We start from the raw sequence: 18,077 nt of genomic DNA, 5'->3' as shown, positions 1-18,077 counted from the left end.
AGAAGCTAGAGACTTGGGTTTGTCTTCGCTCAATAGAAAGAGAGTTCCATAGTGTGGGGGCTCTAATAGCAAAAGCCTGACCACCCTTTGTGACAAACCGAAACCTGGGAATAACCAGCATGGCTCAATCTGCGGATCTTAATGGTCAAGAGGCCGTATACCAGCTCAATAAATCAGATGTGTATATAGGAGCAAGACTGTTTAAGGCCTTAATAGTGAACAATAACATTTTTAAATCAATTTGAAATATAACAGGGAGCCAGTGTAGGTAGGCAAGCACAGAAGTGATATGGTCATACCTCTTTGTCCAAGTAATGAGCCGAACAGAGGCATTTTGTACCAACTGCAAATGGTGGAGGAAGCCCTTGCTAATACCCAAGCAAAGTGTGTTGCAATAGTCAAGTTGAGAATAGATAAAAGCATGTGCAACTTTTTGCAGATCAGCAGTTAATTGAAAGAAAAAAAAAACAAGATTCCTAGCAGCCTGCTTATCTGCTGCTGGACAGACCACGATTAGTACCAAAAGGGCTGATGGAATTTGGGGGATCAAAAAGAATGACCTCAGACTTATCATGTTAAATTTAAGAAAACATTTAGACATCCAAGATTTAGTGTCAGAGAGGCAAGTTGTTAGATTTGCTAGGGTACTGGGATCTGCGGGTTTTAGTTGCATGTATAACTGAGTGTTGTCAGCATAAAAATGGTAAAATACATCATGATTTTGAATAACCTTGCCAAGGGGCAGCATGTATATAGGGAACAGAAGGGGGCCAAGAACTGAGCTTTGAGGGACACCACAACTCAACTGAGCCATCCAGGGAGTAGAGTTACTCGTAACAACAGAAAAAGTTATGTTGGAAAGGTAAGAACATAATAAACTAAGAGTCAAGCCCTTGATGCCGAACCAAGTCTCTAAGTGATATCAGAGGATGCTGTGATCGACTGTGTCAAAGGCAGCACTTAAGTCTAAAAGAACTCTTTCTGCAGTCAGGAGTAGGTCTTTAGTGACCTTAACTAGAGTTGTCTTGGTATTATGAAGTGCTCTAAAACCCACACTTGAAACTGTTAAAAACACCATTGGTGTTCATAAGAGAAACCAACTGAGATTAAATTACTCTCTCCAGAACCTTATATAAAAAAGACAAGTTGGAGATTGGTGTGTAGTTATTTAAGGAAAAATGATCTAAATTAGGTTTCTTCAGCAATGGGTGAACAATGGCATGCTTAAAATTTGTCTGGAAAGGAACCAGAGGCCAGAGAATTAAGAATTTGCAGAATAATGGGGCTAACAGTTGAAAATACCTCCTTGAGCAGCTTAGTAGGAATGATGTCTAAGATGCAGGGGGAGAGCTCATATTGAAGATTGTACTCTCTTAACACTAAAATTGCAATTGGTTGAAACTGGGTAAAAGAGGCAGAATTAAAATGGGGACAGGGATTAATGCAAGAGCCATGCTGGATTTGGGACCTGATGTTCTCCACCTTATTTACAAAATGAGTGAGAATTTTTTTTCAGACATTTCAACATCAGGTTAAAAAAAAAATAAGTGGAGGGACCATTAATAACAGAATCAGTTACCCTTAAAAGAACTTTAGGAATTTGGTTATTTCTTGATATCAATTCAGAGAAGTACACTGAGCTCACCTTCTGGTAAATTAACATTTGGTTTTAAGGGTGTTATGTGCTAATTTGGACTTGTTGACCTTCCATTGTCGTTCTGATTTTCTACAGTCTTCTAAGGGCACGGGTGTGATTGTTCATTCAGGAGAGGTTATTTGATTTTTGTTTCCTAGTTTTAAATGATGCAGTTTGATCGAGGATGGATAGGCACCGATCATTGAATGAATTTAACAGTGCATCTGGATTGAGAGGGGATATAGAGGGCTTAAAGGATGATGAATTAAAAGTATCACAGAATTTAACTTCAGAGCCAGTGTTGAGAATGTGAGAGCATGTTTTAGGATAGCAACTAGGGGAATAGTAAGCTATAGTGGAACTTCGTAGGTAGTATTGGTAGTAGTACTACTACTTAGTAGTAATATTTTATTCGGTAGAACTCGTAAAGTTGATTGTCTTGCCTTTGCGTGTCTTTAATTTGTTTTTCACATTTAATAAAATTTCTTTTGAAGTTGCTGCTGAGCTTTTTCCCCTCTACTGTGCTCATTTCTTCCTGCTCACATTATGTTGGGCAACTTTGAGAATATCTCAGAGACTGTATTTCTTCTTTTAGGCATGTGACCTTGAAGAAAGAACAACAGGAGTTGTTTCACTTGAAGCACACAAACAGTTGGCAGGGGAGGAGCACTCGTCGTGGAAAATGAAATTTATCTAATGTGAAGTTATCCGTACGTCAAACCTGCATTCTAATTCTTGGCTCACCCAAGATCCTCTCATTTTCACATACCTCAACTCAACTATACACCATCTCCATCTACTGCAGTCCATGCATTTAAATAGGATGTTTAACTGAACTGCACTAGCATTTTGGTGGGTAGTGTGGTCACTTGTACAATTCTGGAAAGTCAACCTTGCATTTTCACCCCAGGATATCACATTTTCATTTATTTATGCCTGATTCTGAGTGCATATCATGTGTCGGTGACAGATAACCTAGAGTAGGAGGCAAAGCATTTGTTGAAGCGAAAGTTGCGTTGAGCGTGGAAGAAAAAAAAGAAAAGGTACACATTTATTATCTGAGCAGTATCTTGGTTATGCAATGGATGGATATGATACTGTAGCAGAGACAGTATGAATCATTAAGTGCCATCAAATCTGTGTGTAATGGTTCTGGTACATTGATATACTAGAGATTAAGCACTAGTGACACTAAAGCACCCGTGGTTGAAGTATTAAATAAATAAATAAATAAAAAATCAACTGACAGTTTAAGATACTTGGACATTTATAGTCGCAAATTACACATCTGCTTTCCTTAACCAGTAATATTACCTGCCTCAGCTTGGAGTCATTCATTTTTAGTGCATCTGACTTCAGACAGAATAAGCATGGATGCAGTGTGGCATCCACAGGAAATGACACACATCTTACAGACTCTGTTGAGTCATGACTGAGCAGTGCAAAAACCCTGGCGCCTGATGCCCATCCCAGATGGAAAGAAAAGAGCTTGATTTGGGTGCATATTTGAAATCACATGTTGAGTGGCGCTATTGTCATGTTTTGCATTTGGCATTTGCCTATAAACAGAGCACAGCAAGATGCCTTTTCAACACATAATATTTTACTTTTTCCTTGTTAAAATCCGAAATCAAGTAAAGCCAAAATCATCCGGCAACTATTTTGTATTTGCATTACAGTAGAAGTTGGGTAACGTAGCTTGCAAAATCAGTTTATTTTCTATGGAGCTGATTTAGCCCTATTGTTCTTGTGAATGACAATTTGTGACAAAAACTGTATGAAATGGCTTTTAAAGTGAAATGTGAATATTACTAAACAAGCACAAAATTTGATTTACATCTAGCTCTCACTTCAGCTGGCCCAGTATCAAGGTATTCAAGTTCGAAACTTAGACAGCTGCTATATTCCTAAAACTGGTATACTGTTCAGCTGCTCAACCTTTCTACACCAATACACAAACTAATGAGAAATAGTCTTAAAAGGGCCTTATTTAAAATTAACGATTATGACCAATTTAGTTTGCATCTTTTGAACAACAACAAAACAAACTTAAGCCTGATCAAAATTGGATCTGTTGTCTATGACTACTTTTATTTGAACAATTTGGCATATATGGTACTAAGGCAATGTATTTCAAAACTGTGGGTCCCTGATTAATTTGTGCAGGGTATCTTCTGTTAAAACATGTTGAAGCACATGGAGCTGAATCTTACTTTGCCTTCATTTTGATTAGAGCTGGTTATTACTGGTTATTAGGGTTTACTGGTGCATTGTTAATAATTGCTCTACCAATTCAAGAGATAGATTGGAGATGAGAGATGAGGCAGCAGTCAAAATGTTTCCTGGAGTTAACTGTGGCAATAAGTGTGTGTGTGTGTGTGTGTGTGTGTGTGTGTGTGTGTGTGTGTGTGTGTGTGTGTGTGTGTGTGTGTATGTGTGTGTGTGTGTGTGTGTGTTTGAAAGAGTGAGAGAGAGAGAGAGAGAGAGAGAGAGAGAGAGAGAGAGAGAGAGAGAGAGAGAGAGAGAGAGAGAGAGAGAGAGAGAGAGAGAGAGAGAGAGAGAGAGAGAGAGTATCTGTTTTGGATTTTGGATTTTCATGCAAGTTCTACAAAGAAAATGAAATGAACACATACCATTACAGCCAAAAAGTCTGGCATCTCAGATTGTCTGTAGACAATAGAATCAAGGGCATTTATTTTTCAGTGTAGGGATGCAGGAACACCCTCAAGCGTTCATGTCTTCATTAATCTTTTCAGGGGGGACTAGCAGTAGTGCAGGTCCTGAGAGTCAGATGATCAGATTCAGTATGCACCGCCCAGGGAATAGTCTCGCCATAGCAGTCACCTTCCTCCCTGCAGGTTCTCATTTGTCTTTAGTTTAATATGGTTATTTTTCAAAACATGGACAAGTGAAGTAATACGCTACGAAAAAGTATTTATTTGATCAAAGTACATGAGCTTGTACAGCAAAACGTATAAATAACATTTCTATCGAATATATTTTTCACCTTCATGTATATCTTTAATACATTAACCAAAGTAAAAAAAAGCATTTAAATTAATCTATGAAAAAAAAATTTTTCAGAAATTCTTAATTATATCACTTTAGTCCACCAAATACAGTAATCTTGAAAGATACAAAACCAAATCTTGACTTCAGTTTTACATTGTTATTTTGATAGTGATTCATTCCTAAAATCAGAGGTGGCAAAACCAAATCCAGAAAGTAAGAAATCTAACCATGTATTTGCTCCACCCATGTACTAAACCAGCTGATTCTAATCAAATCGAATACACGGTTCGGATTTTTACTCTCTGGACCAGGTTTTTGCCACAGTTTACAGCTGAGAACTGTCCTACCAAAACATTTCCATTTTCAAGAATACTTTAGTAAGAATGGCTTGTATTAAATAGTCTCCTAGACTGCTGTGAGGTTTTACACCAAAGGCTGTGTTTGAATAGGAAATAGACTCAAATGAGGAAAAATGCCTAAGGCTGAAGTGGTAATTGGTTACCAGTTTAGAGTTTGGCCTCTGGCAGTTTTGGTTTCCTTGTTGGGAACTTATGACAGTCTCATGTCACTGCAGTGTCTCTTCTGACTGCTAAGCACATAGAAACATTTACTGGCTCACAGGGTTTCTCCCTGCACCGTGAAAATAAGTCTGAGAAAATTTTGATACCTTGTAAACAATAAACATGAATGACCTTTGAAAGATTTCACAGTTTTGTTCGGTATGGATGATTTCTTCAGAGGCAAAAAGCTCCAACTCATGGGACATTCAGTAATCCCCTAATCATGTCTCACTTAATGCACTGACTACATTTGCCAGGAGCCATAGCATTCTGAACAGAGCCGGTGACCCATAGCTTTACAGTAGTTTGTTTTCTCTGATATCAAGGAGCTTTACAATATGTGAGCCTGTCATTGATGCTGATGCTTTGTCGTGATTCATGTAATTAGAAAATGCCAATTGCTAATAAAGTAATAATGCAGCAATGCATACAAAGGACCTTTCTATTGAATATATTTTATTGAATATATTTTTCACCTTTATGCACATCTTTAATATGTTAATAAAAGTAAAGAAATTGAGCCTTATTCTACTTTTTTTTCTTTTTACTTTATCTATCAAAGATAGATTACATTTGTGTTTCAGGTCTCTGTGTCCATATCCCAATAGGGGATTCAAAACAGCTCTCCCTCATTACATTACACCTATGTGATGAACTGGCAGAGAGCTCCAGCTCGTCAGGCTTCCGTAATCTGATGGCAAATAAGGGTGACATCCATCTCGCCATGTCACAAATAGTAATGGCCACACTTTCTCTTGTCCCTTTCGTCTGCGTCGATACGAGACAGCCATTCAGCCCCCTACTCCCTTCTCATCCTTGCTTTAGTCTCGCCATTCATCACAGGAAGTCCCAGCAGATGAGATCGTTTAACAGTGGGCGTGACTGGTGACGCGCTCCTCTTCCCTTCTGCTGAGGAAGATCCTCAGTGATTTGGAGTTCAGGGCCAAGCTTCAAAGGAATTTGTCATTGCAAGAGACTTTTTAATTGGACCATTAACTTTTGGAAAGAGTCTCCTAGACATTTCGACAAGTTGCCTTTTTCTCTCTCCTCTCATCCAAATCTCAAACCTAATCCTCCGCACTCACCTCTGACAGCATCTTCATGCACACTATTTCTACCCGTCACTGTCTTGGACTTTTTTCTCCTATTACTATCACATTACTCTCTGCTGCATTTCAACGCTGTGGTTAAATAATAGAGATAAGAAAAGGTTAATGTGAAAAGTGGACAATGTCTGAAGTCTAATAGTTTCCCCATCACTAGTCTATGCATGTAACAAGAATACATGCATTGATGCATGCTCAGTAATTCAGGTAAGAAAACATTTCATCACTCAACTAAGTGACATCTTCAGTCTAAACTGACTGCAGGTATCCCCACTCCTTTTTAACAATACAGTACAATACAATGCCTAACGACCAAAACAAACGACCAGTTTCATATGCAAATACGGGTGTGGCCTTTAACTAGAGTTTCAAAGGCCATGTGTACTGTTCACAGAGGATTAGCGGTTGTAACAATCACAGCATTGTAAGATGGCGACAGATGTATAACAGCCAAAACCAATCACATCATTATGGAGAGAGATGAAACAATGGTCTCTTGTGATGTTACATCTCTCTTCACATGCATTACTGTTGATGAAGCAGTGGAGGTAGTCCATACGAAATTACAAAATGAACCAGCCTTAACACTGACCAAGTGTGTCTGCTCCTGAAACTATGTCTTCAGTCCATGTACTTCACTTGCAGGGGGCAGTAGTATAGGCAGAGGCATGGATGTGCTATGGGATTCCCCAGTCTCACCTGTAGTGGCCAACTTGTATATGGAGGGAGTGGAAAAGAGGGCTCTGATGTCCTATCCAGTGACACCACCTGGCCATTGGTTCAGATTTGTGGACGACACCTGGGTTAAAATTAAGTCTCAGGATGTACTTCATTTCACCAACCACATTAACTCTGGACAACCACATCAAGATCACCAGGGAGGATGTGAAAAATAACAAGTTAGCCTTCTTCGACTGTGAAACTGTAATTAGTGATAGGGGGCATTTGATTGTTGATGTTTACCATAAACAAACACATACGGATTGGAACTTAAGGTTTGAATCTCTTCATCCACTGGAGCACAACTAGGAGTCGTCAGGACACTGTACCACTGTCATGGCAATTATTTAATTCCACTCTGACAGAAATGAGGAATGAGACAAAAATCTCTTACAGTATTGTCACACGATTTTAATACATGTTCATGAACAGATGCATCTAAGCCCAGGTGCCTAAATGCACACCGATCAATACAGTACAGTTCCTCCCCTCCTTATCTCATGTCTTCCAGCTCTCATCCACCAAGGCCATTTCTCGATTTAGTGTGTTCACACTTGCTACACTCAGTGAGTCTCCCATACAGCCAACAATTAACAATAGGCCCTCATTTGTGCACCTGGAGAAGACACTTTATAAGACTACCTTTGTTCTACTACACATGGACTTCAAGCATCCATCTAAGCAATTTAAGGTCATGGTGAAAGATTAAAAGTAAGCAAACATCAAATATGAATTGCCCTCACAACCACTGAACTGACAACATCCCCACCGACACAGCAGCCGGGGGAAGGGTCGATATCCCACATTAAACAGTCCTTGGTTAAGTGTGGTTATCCTAACAGGGCGTTTTTCAAAGCCAGGAAGACGCTCAAAAAGTGCACCAGCCAGTCGAAGAGAGGTGAAGGACAACAGCTGCCTAAGCATAAACCAGTGGTGATTTTGTATGTGGCAGGAGTGTCGGAAAAGTTGAGACACGTATTTTCAAAGCACCGCATCTCAGTTGCTTCCAAACCCCAAAACATGCTGTGCCAGAAGTTGGTTCACCCCAAGGATCGGGTCCCCCAGCACAAACAGAGCAAAATAGTGTATGCTGTTAAGTGCCTGGAGGATTGCACTGACTTGTACATTGGGGAAACTAAACAGACATGATCACAAGAATGGCACAACACAGCAGAGCTAACACGTCAGACCAGGACTCAGCAGTCTACACCCATCTACAGGCCAGTGGCCCCTCTTTCAGGGATGGGGATGTGCACATCCTTGATAGGGAGGAAAAATGGTTTGAACGGGAAGTCAAAGACGCCATCTATGTTAAGAGGCAATGACCATCCTGAACCCAAGGGGGGGGGGGAGCTAAGAGTACATCTGTCGCCATCTTACAATGCTGTGATAGTAACTATTCCCCAATCCTCTGTGAATAGTGCACATGGCCTTTGAAACTGTAGTTCACACCCATATTTGCATTTGAAACTGGTCGTCGGTCGCTAGGCACTATTGTACTGTATTGTTTATAAGGGGTGGGGATACCTGCAGTTAGTTTAGACTGAAGATGTCACTTAGTTGTAAATGTTGTAGCCAGATGAACAGATTCAACCTTATTTGACGAATACGTGCATGTTCTAAAACGAAGCATATCTATAAAAATGTGTTACTCGTCAAAATGAGAAGAATCATTGTGTTGTGCTTGCTTTGCCTCTTTCCGACAGCGCTATAGATAGTTTTCTTAGAATGGTCAAAATATTTTATGACTAACAAAATGAAGCAGGCGTCTGGTAGCGGTCTATTCCGTTGCCTACCAACACGGAGATCGCGGGTTCGAATCCCCGTGTCCCTACGGACACAATTGGCCGTGTCTGCGGGTGGGAAGCCAGATGTGGGTATGTGTCCTGCTCGCTGCACTAGCACCTCCTCTGGTTGGTCAGGGTGCCTATTCGGGGGAGGGGGGGACTTTGGGGAAGAGCGTGATTCTCCCACGTGCTACGTCCCCCGGGTAAAACTCACTGTCAGGTGAAAAGAAGTGGCTGGCGACTCAACATGTACTGGAGGGGACATGTGGTAGTTAGCAGCCCTCCCCGGCTCGGCAGAGGGGGTGGGGCAGTTACCGGAAAGGTTCGGAAGAGTGGGGTAGTTGGCCGGATACAATGGGGGAGAAAAAGGGACAAAAAAAATGTAGCAAAAAGAAATTTGAATATACTGCAGTTCTTATCAAAATAGAAAAAAGAGGCTTTAATATCCAGATATCATAGCCAATGTACACTCACTGGCCACTTTATTAGGTACACCTTGCTAGTACCGGGTTGGACCCCCTTTTGCCTTCAGAACTGCCTTAATCCTTCGTGGCATAGATTCAACAAGGTACTGGAAACATTCCTCAGAGAGTTTGGTCCATATTGACATGATAGCATCACGCAGTTGCTGCAGATTTGTCGGCTGCACATCCATGATGCGAATCTCCCGGTCCACCACATCCCAAAGGTGCTCTATTGGATTGAGATCTGGTGACTGTGGAGGCCATTTGAGTACAGTGAACTCATTGTCATGTTCAAGAAACCAGTCTGAGATGATTCGAGCTTTATGACATGGCGCGTTATCCTGCTGGAAGTAGCCATCAGAAGATGGGAACACTGTGGTCATAAAGGGATGGACATGGTCAGCAACAATACTCAGGTAGGCTATGGTGTTGACACAATGCTCAATTGGTACTAAGGGGCCCAAAGTGTGCCAAGAAAATATCCCCCACACCATTACACCACCACCACCAGCCTGAACCGTTGATACAAGGCAGGATGGATCCATGCTTTCATGTTGTTGATGCCAAATTCTGACCCTACCATCCGAATGTCGCAGCAGAAATCGAGACTCATCAGACCAGGCAACGTTTTTCCAATCTTCTATTGTCCAATTTTGGTGAGCCTGTGCGAATTGCAGCCTCAGTTTCCTGTTCTTAGCTGACAGGAGTGGCATCCGGTGTGGTCTTCTGCTGCTGTAGCCCATCTGCCTCAAAGTTCGACGTGTTGTGCGTTCAGAGATGCTCTTCTGCATACCTCGGTTGTAATGAGTGGTTATTTGAGTTACTGTTGCCTTTCTATCAGCTCGAACCAGTCTGGCCATTCTCCTCTGACCTCTGGCATCAACAAGGCATTTTCGCCCGCAGAACTGCCGCTCACTGGATATTTTCTCTTTTTTGGACCATTCTCTGTAAACCCTAGAGATGGTTGTGCGTGAAAATCCCAGTAGATCAGCAGTTTCTGAAATACTCAGACCAGCCCGTCTGGCACCAACAACCATGCCACGTTCAAAGTCACTTAAATCACCTTTCTTCCCCATTCTGATGCTCGGTTTGAACTGCAGCAGATCGTCTTGACCATGTCTACATGCCTAAATGCATTGAGTTGCTGCCATGTGATTGGCTGATTAGAAATTTGCGTTAACGAGCAGTTGGACAGGTGTGCCTAATAAAGTGGCCGGTGAGTGTATATATATATATATATATATATATATATATATATATATATATATATATATATATATATACTCATCCCTGTGGGAAGAGAAACAAAGCCCAGAGTTATCAAGATACATTATTGGACATTATATGCTGAGGTGCAGTATGCACTGGCAACATCATAAAGTTGAAGCTCTTCAAATTTATCACCCCCCCACCCCCCACCCCCTTATGTTGTTAGTTGTTGCCCTCTGGTTCATACTATCTAGTACAGGCAAAAAGCAAAATCATATTTCTAAATAAAGTATAACCAGCACAAAAAATAAATATAATTCAAGCATTCAAGGAATGAGGACAAGACGTAATCTGTTTTCACCAACACCAGCAGTTTCAGCACAGTTGTCAAGTACAGAACATGTGACCCGTAACATCCCTGTCCAAAACAGATTCATGACAGACATTTGTTACCATTTACAGTAAAAACAAAAAAAACAAAACAAAAAAAACCCATCTCTTGGGAAAGATGATACACCTAAAATATGTAATCTTGAACCATTAGCACTACTGGCAACAGCTATGTTTCTGTTTTTCATGGCCAAGCAAAATTCCATCATACGCAGTTATGGCCCATTTCCCTTTTAAAGAATTGAGTCTCTATGGTATATTCAAAACTGAGGATGTAGCACATTTTCTTCACTGCTGGCATTCTTCATTATTCTCCCCTCTCAGAGCAATAATGAATAATTTCTTTAAACCTTTTTTTTTTAAATCATATCTCACACAAGGGCTTTGATATACATTCTAACTGCAAACATTAGATGATGTAAGTGTGTAATCGTTATTGTACCTTTACTGTAGCCTTCCTTGTAATTGTATGCAGTATTTATTAGTGTTGAGTTCATATCAATATCTTTGAGACATCTAGCTGTGGTGGGAGTAACATAATGTTGGAGCCTCCTAGACTTTCCTACATACAGTACCCCCCTGTTTTTCACGTGTCTCCCATGGGAGCATCATAATGCTCATCATAATCATAATCATAATGGGGAAACTATGGATCAGCGCATTTAAAGGTTTCAGTCCAAACACTGCACATAGGTTATGTGGAACAAAGGCTAACCTGAATTTACATACCTCCAAATGAATCAAGGTGATTTAATCCTGAAATACACAAATGTCCTGTACGTTAAGCTTGATCGACTGGAAACTTCAGTAGAATTTAATATGGAGTTGTATTTTACTGTCAATGATTCATTTCTTTTTTTTTCAGCTTTTTCCCCCAATTTTATCCAGCCAATTACCCCACTCTTCTGAGCTATCTCGATCACTGCTCCACCCACTCTGCTGATGTGGGGAGAGCTGCAGACTACCACATGCCTCCTCCGATACATGTGGAGTCGCCAGCCACTTCTTTTCACCCGACAGTGAGGGGTTTCACCAGGGGGACGTACCACTATTCCTCCTAGCCCCCCCCCCCGCCCCCCCAAACACAGGTGCCTCGACCAACCAGAGGAGGTACTAGTGCAGCGACCAGGACACACACTGACATCCGCCTTCCCACTGGCAGACACTGCCAATTGTGTCTGTACATTTGCTGACCAAACCGGTGGTAACATGGAGGTTCAAACAGGCAATCCCCATGTTGGTAGGCAACAGAATAGACTGCTATACTACCTGTATGCCGCAATGATCAATTTCTACATTGAGGTTTAATTTTTATGCCTTTTTTTTGAAATGCTGAATATCTTGTTGTGGAAAACAGCTCTACCAATTGTATGATTATTGTAGCCAGCTACAGCAACCGTGACACACACGTAGCATGATTCTGTGTCCCCAATACTATTACTTACCAATGTGTTGACTTCACATCACTCCAGACAAAAACAAAAGATGGATTACAAATTGTGCTTTAGGACCTTTACACCATGCCGTGCTGGAGGCAACAAAAATGAGGGAAGAGCACCAAGCAGGGAGTTGCCAATTTTCAAACCCTATTGAAAGTGACTCTCGCCAGACAGATGAGCTGAGAATGAGGATAGAATCACATTGTAGTGGGAATACTTTTTTTTTCTGTGTTTCACCAATGATCTGTAATCACTGAGGCAGATGGAAGAGAGTAATCTCAGGGAGGGGTTCAACAATTCTGTCCACCCGGAGATTACATTATTTTTCCAAATTGCAACTGAAGCCTCTCAATCCTCCACCCAATGAATCAACAGTGTAGGCAGGCAGTGTGTAGTGCTGTGTCATCTAAAGCAAGGCATGTGTGAGGCATCCCATAAAGGACAGACACCAGCTGGGAATACTCTCTGCACAATGTAATGACAGTGCTGTACAACTGGGAGTAAGAAGTTTTTTTTTTCTTTACAGATTGCTGTTGCAAAGTTTCTGGAAAACTCCTTTTCTCATCTCTTGGGAAAGAAAGCACAAAGAAAGGAAATTTGGAGAGTAATAAATACACTGTAAATGACAATGAGATATTACGCATGGCATGACTTTTTAATTGTGGAGATAGGGGTTCCACACAACCTGGGTTGAATTCATGGAGAAAGGTAGCTGGAAAGGGCAAAGTATACAAATCAGTGGTTAGGCCTGCCATGCTCTATGGTATGGAAACAGTGACAACAACAGTGAGGCTAGAATCTACATTACAGGTAGCAGAACTGAACATGCTGCGTTGGTCCTTGGGAGTGACTAGAAAAGACTGGAAGAGAAATGAAGAACTGAGAGCTATGTTCAAGATCAGAGGAATGGATGAGAAGTTGAGAGAGACAAGATTGAGATGGTTTAGACATGTACAGAGAGGAGGCACAGCCTATATAGGAAAGAAGGTATTGGACCTGGAAATACCTGGCAAAAGAAAAAGAAGACCAAGGAAAAGATGGAGAGACCAGATAGAGAAGGACATGAGGGGGGGGGGTGGACTGTGGGAGAGGGATACGTCAGACAGAAAGCTATGGAGGGCAAAAATCCGCTGTGGTGACCCCTGAAAAACAGGGACCAAGCCGAAAGAAGAAGAAGAAGAAGAAGAAGAAGAAGAAGAAGAAGAAGAAGAAGAAGAAGAAGAAGAAGAAGAAGAAGATGAAGAAGAAGAAGAAGAAGAAGAAGACAAGGGTTCCATTATTCCTCACCAAACCTATTGGCGAGATGTGACATAATGGTCTTTGAATAAAGATTATAGGTGAAAGAGCAGTTCACAGCACCTGATATGTGTTCATTGTTTGCAAACATAAGTACTGAAAGTGAAGATTTGGATTCAGAGGGTGCACTGAAATAGGAATAAGTGCTTAAATCCCTGTCTGAATGGTGAATGTGTGTGCATTCATGTTATTATACAGCACATCATTGTGAAGGGTTGGAAGTAATATAATCTTTTTTTGCTCATTTTTTAATTTGTTGTTGTAGTAAAATAAACTATACAGTATTCTGCAGTCAAAAATGTTCAGTTTGGGAGACCCAATTCTGTCTTGATATCTCCGAGCAGCTGGTAACTAATGAGATTGTTGATTCAGTTAAACTGAATTAAATCTGATTTGTTAATGTTCAATGGGATGAAGACTAATCAAAGCAGCAAGTTGTGTAGCTTGCAAAACCCTACCTGTGTAGCACATATAAATATGCTCAGATTATCTATTTTATATCCTCTGTAATGATAGGAAAGATAGCTTCTCCCCTCGAAGAAATCCATTCCTGTTTAGCTCCTGTGGGGTACAGAAACCAGTGCGGACAAGCTTAAACCGTGATGTTTGGTATGGCAAATCAATGAGTCTGAACCATAGCCCCATCGATTCTGAAATACTGGGGCACCTCTTAGTGTCTCCGGAGAAATCCTGAAGCTTAAGCTTACTGTGAGACCGGTTAAAAACCTCCCAAGATACTGATTAAAACACTGCTGGTCATCCAAAAGTGTATAGTAGAACTCTGCTTCTGATAGTAATGTCCATTCAGGCATGGACACGGGCCAAATTTCAAGAACATAACAAGTACAGTTTGATACAGTTTTTGAACACAGACACTGATGATATCAAACATGTTGATATTTGCGAATTTTTCAGTTAATTAATGTTTTTGGCCAGTTTTGTTTCAGTTATTGAAACTGTTCACAGAGCAAAGGTGCTCCAATACCACAGTGAGTTTCTGTCTTGGAATTCTACATAAGGCAAAATACAAAACAAACACTGGGTACACTGTATATAGTCCCTGAGGCTGTTTTTAAAAATAAAGTGCAGCTTTAATATGTTGCTATATTCAGCATTCATTATTTGTGTTTCTTCGGAATAGGAAAATGATTAAGCTAATTCAGTAAAACGTGACCTGAGGCTGGATTGTTAGAGAATAAGGAAACATATTACCTACACTTGATAATATTAATTAAAATTTAGCTGTGAACAGGGTGTTCGGATGAAAGCACTTATGAAATTATTGTGACGTGCTATACCGACTTTGGAATTTTGAATTGTCTATTATTAGTTACTACTCTCAAGATAAAAAATGGTGATCTAACCACTGTCAAACAACTTATCACACTACTCAGTGGCTCCGTGCTGAATTAAAAACAAAACAAAACTGCGTTTTGGAGTACAAAGGCATTACTCTTTATAATTTTTGAAAATAACAGTGAAAAATGATCCATAGAGAAAGCATTCAAAAACCTTTTTGAAAGAGGATAATTCAAATGGGCCAAAATATTTTCAAGTCACGGGGGACTGCACAAAAGCTAATTAAAATTGGACTCTTACTGCTCTTCCAGTCAGTGTCTATAACAGGTAAAGATACCTGAATGGGGTTGCAAATGGGCTTTGCAGTGACCTTCACCTAATTGGAGTTCAGCATCAAGTAAATGGGCTGAAAAGTTTGTAGTGATCCTGTCTTAATGTGCCACTGACCACAATACGTCAAAATGATTGCATTTTAATGCTGTGCTGAAAAAACAAAAACAAACCATGTTAATGGTCCATCATTGGCACAGAGTGCAGAACTTTGACAGGGACTTATCACACCCACTCTGCAGACAAGTCAATCAGTGCAAGAGCCAGTGCCAAGTAGTTGTTGTCGCTTTGTGTCCCAGTTTGATGGGTCACACGCATCATGTCTCCCACTAATACATCATGTCACTCACATCTCTTACTTCCTCCTATCTTGACTGAAAGTCTGATCAGTACCCATGACAACTGTAGCTATCTAATAGATATATCACAAACATAACAGCATGATTATATTGAAATCATTGAAAGTAGTAATTATAGTCATTGATTGAGGAATAGCATATGACTGGAAGTGTGTTTATCGTAAATAACATCATGGCTGTGATTTGGTTGCAGATCATCACAACTGTGATGTTATTCAAGATTACACTTTTCCCCCTCCTTTGGCCAGCTTATTATTCTAGCTGGGTATCTAATGGCTGGTAGGGCATATGTATTGATGGCTATTTTTCCCATTGAGCTGACTCCTCAGGACTTGCCTAACTCTGAAAGTATTTGCCTGTAGCTGACCTCACTGCTGCCTTCTCATTGTTTTGATTTGCCTGTGGAATACCTAGGTACTTGTAACTGTCCTGTATGTCTGTTATCCTGCCATCTGGTAACTCAACCCCTCCAGTCCTCACCATCTTGCCTCTTTTTGCCACCATTCAACTGCCCTTGTCTAGTCTGAATGATATCCCGATGTCATCACTGTAGATCCTGGTGCGATGGATAAGCAAGAGGAGATAAAGGCCACAGATATCAGGGCACGGAAATGCCTCACAATGCATGGAGGGTTCCACCTGAATTCCAGCAGCCTGAGAGTGTATGATAAGTGAAAAGATGGGGGCTGAGGGTTACTGAGTGTCAGAGCTACTATCCAGGATGAAACAAGGAACATCCATGAGTACATCAAAAAGAGCGCCGGCCAGGATGAACTACTGAGTGAGTACCTCAGGCAGCAGAAGACAGAGTGCGGAGGAGGAAGAAAAGGTGGTATCATGGAAGACTAAGCCCCTCCATGGGATGTATTATCAACAGGTAGAAGATGTGGCTGATACCAAGAAATCCTACCAGTGGCTAGAAAAGGCTGGACTGAAAGACAGCACTGAAGCTCTAATCATAGCAGCACAAGAACATGAACTTGGCACCAAATCAGTTGAAGCAGGGGTCTGCCACATTAGACAAGACCCAAGATGTAGGCTGTGCAGAAATGCCCCTGAGAGAGTCCAGTACTTAGTAGCAGGGTGTAAAATGCTAGCTGGGGAAGTGTACACTGAAAGGCATAACCAAGTGCCTGGGATAGTGTCAGGAACATCTGTACCGAATACAGACTGGAAGTCCCCAAGTCCAAATGGGAGACACCGCCGAAAGTGGTTGAGAATGGCGAAGATAAGATCCTGTGGGACTTCAAGTTTCAGTCTGACAAGCAGGCACTGGCTAACCAACCAGACATTATGGTGGATGACAAGGAACAAAAGTCAAGTCAATTTTATTTGTATAATCCAATATCACAAATTGCAAATTCGCCTCAGTGGGCTTTACAGCAGCATAATCAATGTAGTAATGCCGAGCGATTGCAACATCAGGAAGAAAGAGAATGAAAAGCTAGAGAAACACCAAGGGCTGAAGGAAGAACTAGATCAGATGTGGAAATTGAAATCCACAGTAGTTCCAGTGAAAATAGGAGCACTAGGGGCTGTGACATCCAAACTGGCAGTGTGGCTCCAGAAGATTCCAGGGGCAACATCTGTGGTCTCTGTTCAGAAGATATATATATATATACATACGTATATATATATATATTCTTTATGAGCCTGTCTCATAATGAATTTACTTGACTCACTGGATTATTTTGCTCCTTATTTGCTGAGCACTTCCCCTACTGTTGAGTGTTTCTTACAAAGATATATATATAATTTCATTTTGCTAATTCAGTATTTCTTTATATAGTAGGTTGGGTAAGGTTGAGAATGCCTGCTGTTAGCTGAGACTGACGAAGTCATTTAGATGAGTGATGGAATGTTTCTCTCACTAAATGTGTCCAGATGAGCTGATTCAACTTTCTGGGATTTCCTTACCTGGATTATTGAGCATGCATCAAGACATCTTTACTATTTGGTAAATGTCATGAATATATACTATTAATTAAAAGGTTGAAGGGGATTCATTTTTTCAGTTTTTGTCCTTCTTTGTTCTCCCCATATCTGCATGGGTTTCCTCCGAGTGCTCCAGTTTTCTCTCACCATCAAAAAGTCATGTATCGCTGTCTTCGGGAGGGGGGCGGAGTCGGCTTGTGTTCGTCATGTGAATGCGTCTCTGTGTGTGTCGGAAAAAACAGTGGTTCGGCCTGGAGTCGCCTTGTCACGAAAGTGGCGAGGCGGTCTCCTTCGAGACTGCCGCCCCTCGGAGAGATGCAGTTGGCGAATGCATGCAGTACGAGGGTGGGTGTTTGAATTAAAATAGGGATCGATTAGCCACTAAATTGGGAGAAAAAAAGGGAAAAATCAGAAATAAATTAAAAAAAAGTCATGTATGTTAGGGTTAATACTACTGTCTGTCCCTGACCAAAGCAATGGAAAGAAGAACAGGAGTTGGTCCCTGTGCACTGCAGCTGCCCACTGCTCCTATACA

Source organism: Lampris incognitus, chromosome 2 (genome assembly GCF_029633865.1).
Source record: "Lampris incognitus isolate fLamInc1 chromosome 2, fLamInc1.hap2, whole genome shotgun sequence".
Classification (NCBI taxonomy): Eukaryota; Metazoa; Chordata; class Actinopteri; order Lampriformes; family Lampridae; genus Lampris; species Lampris incognitus.
This window is presented reverse-complemented; position numbering follows the sequence as displayed.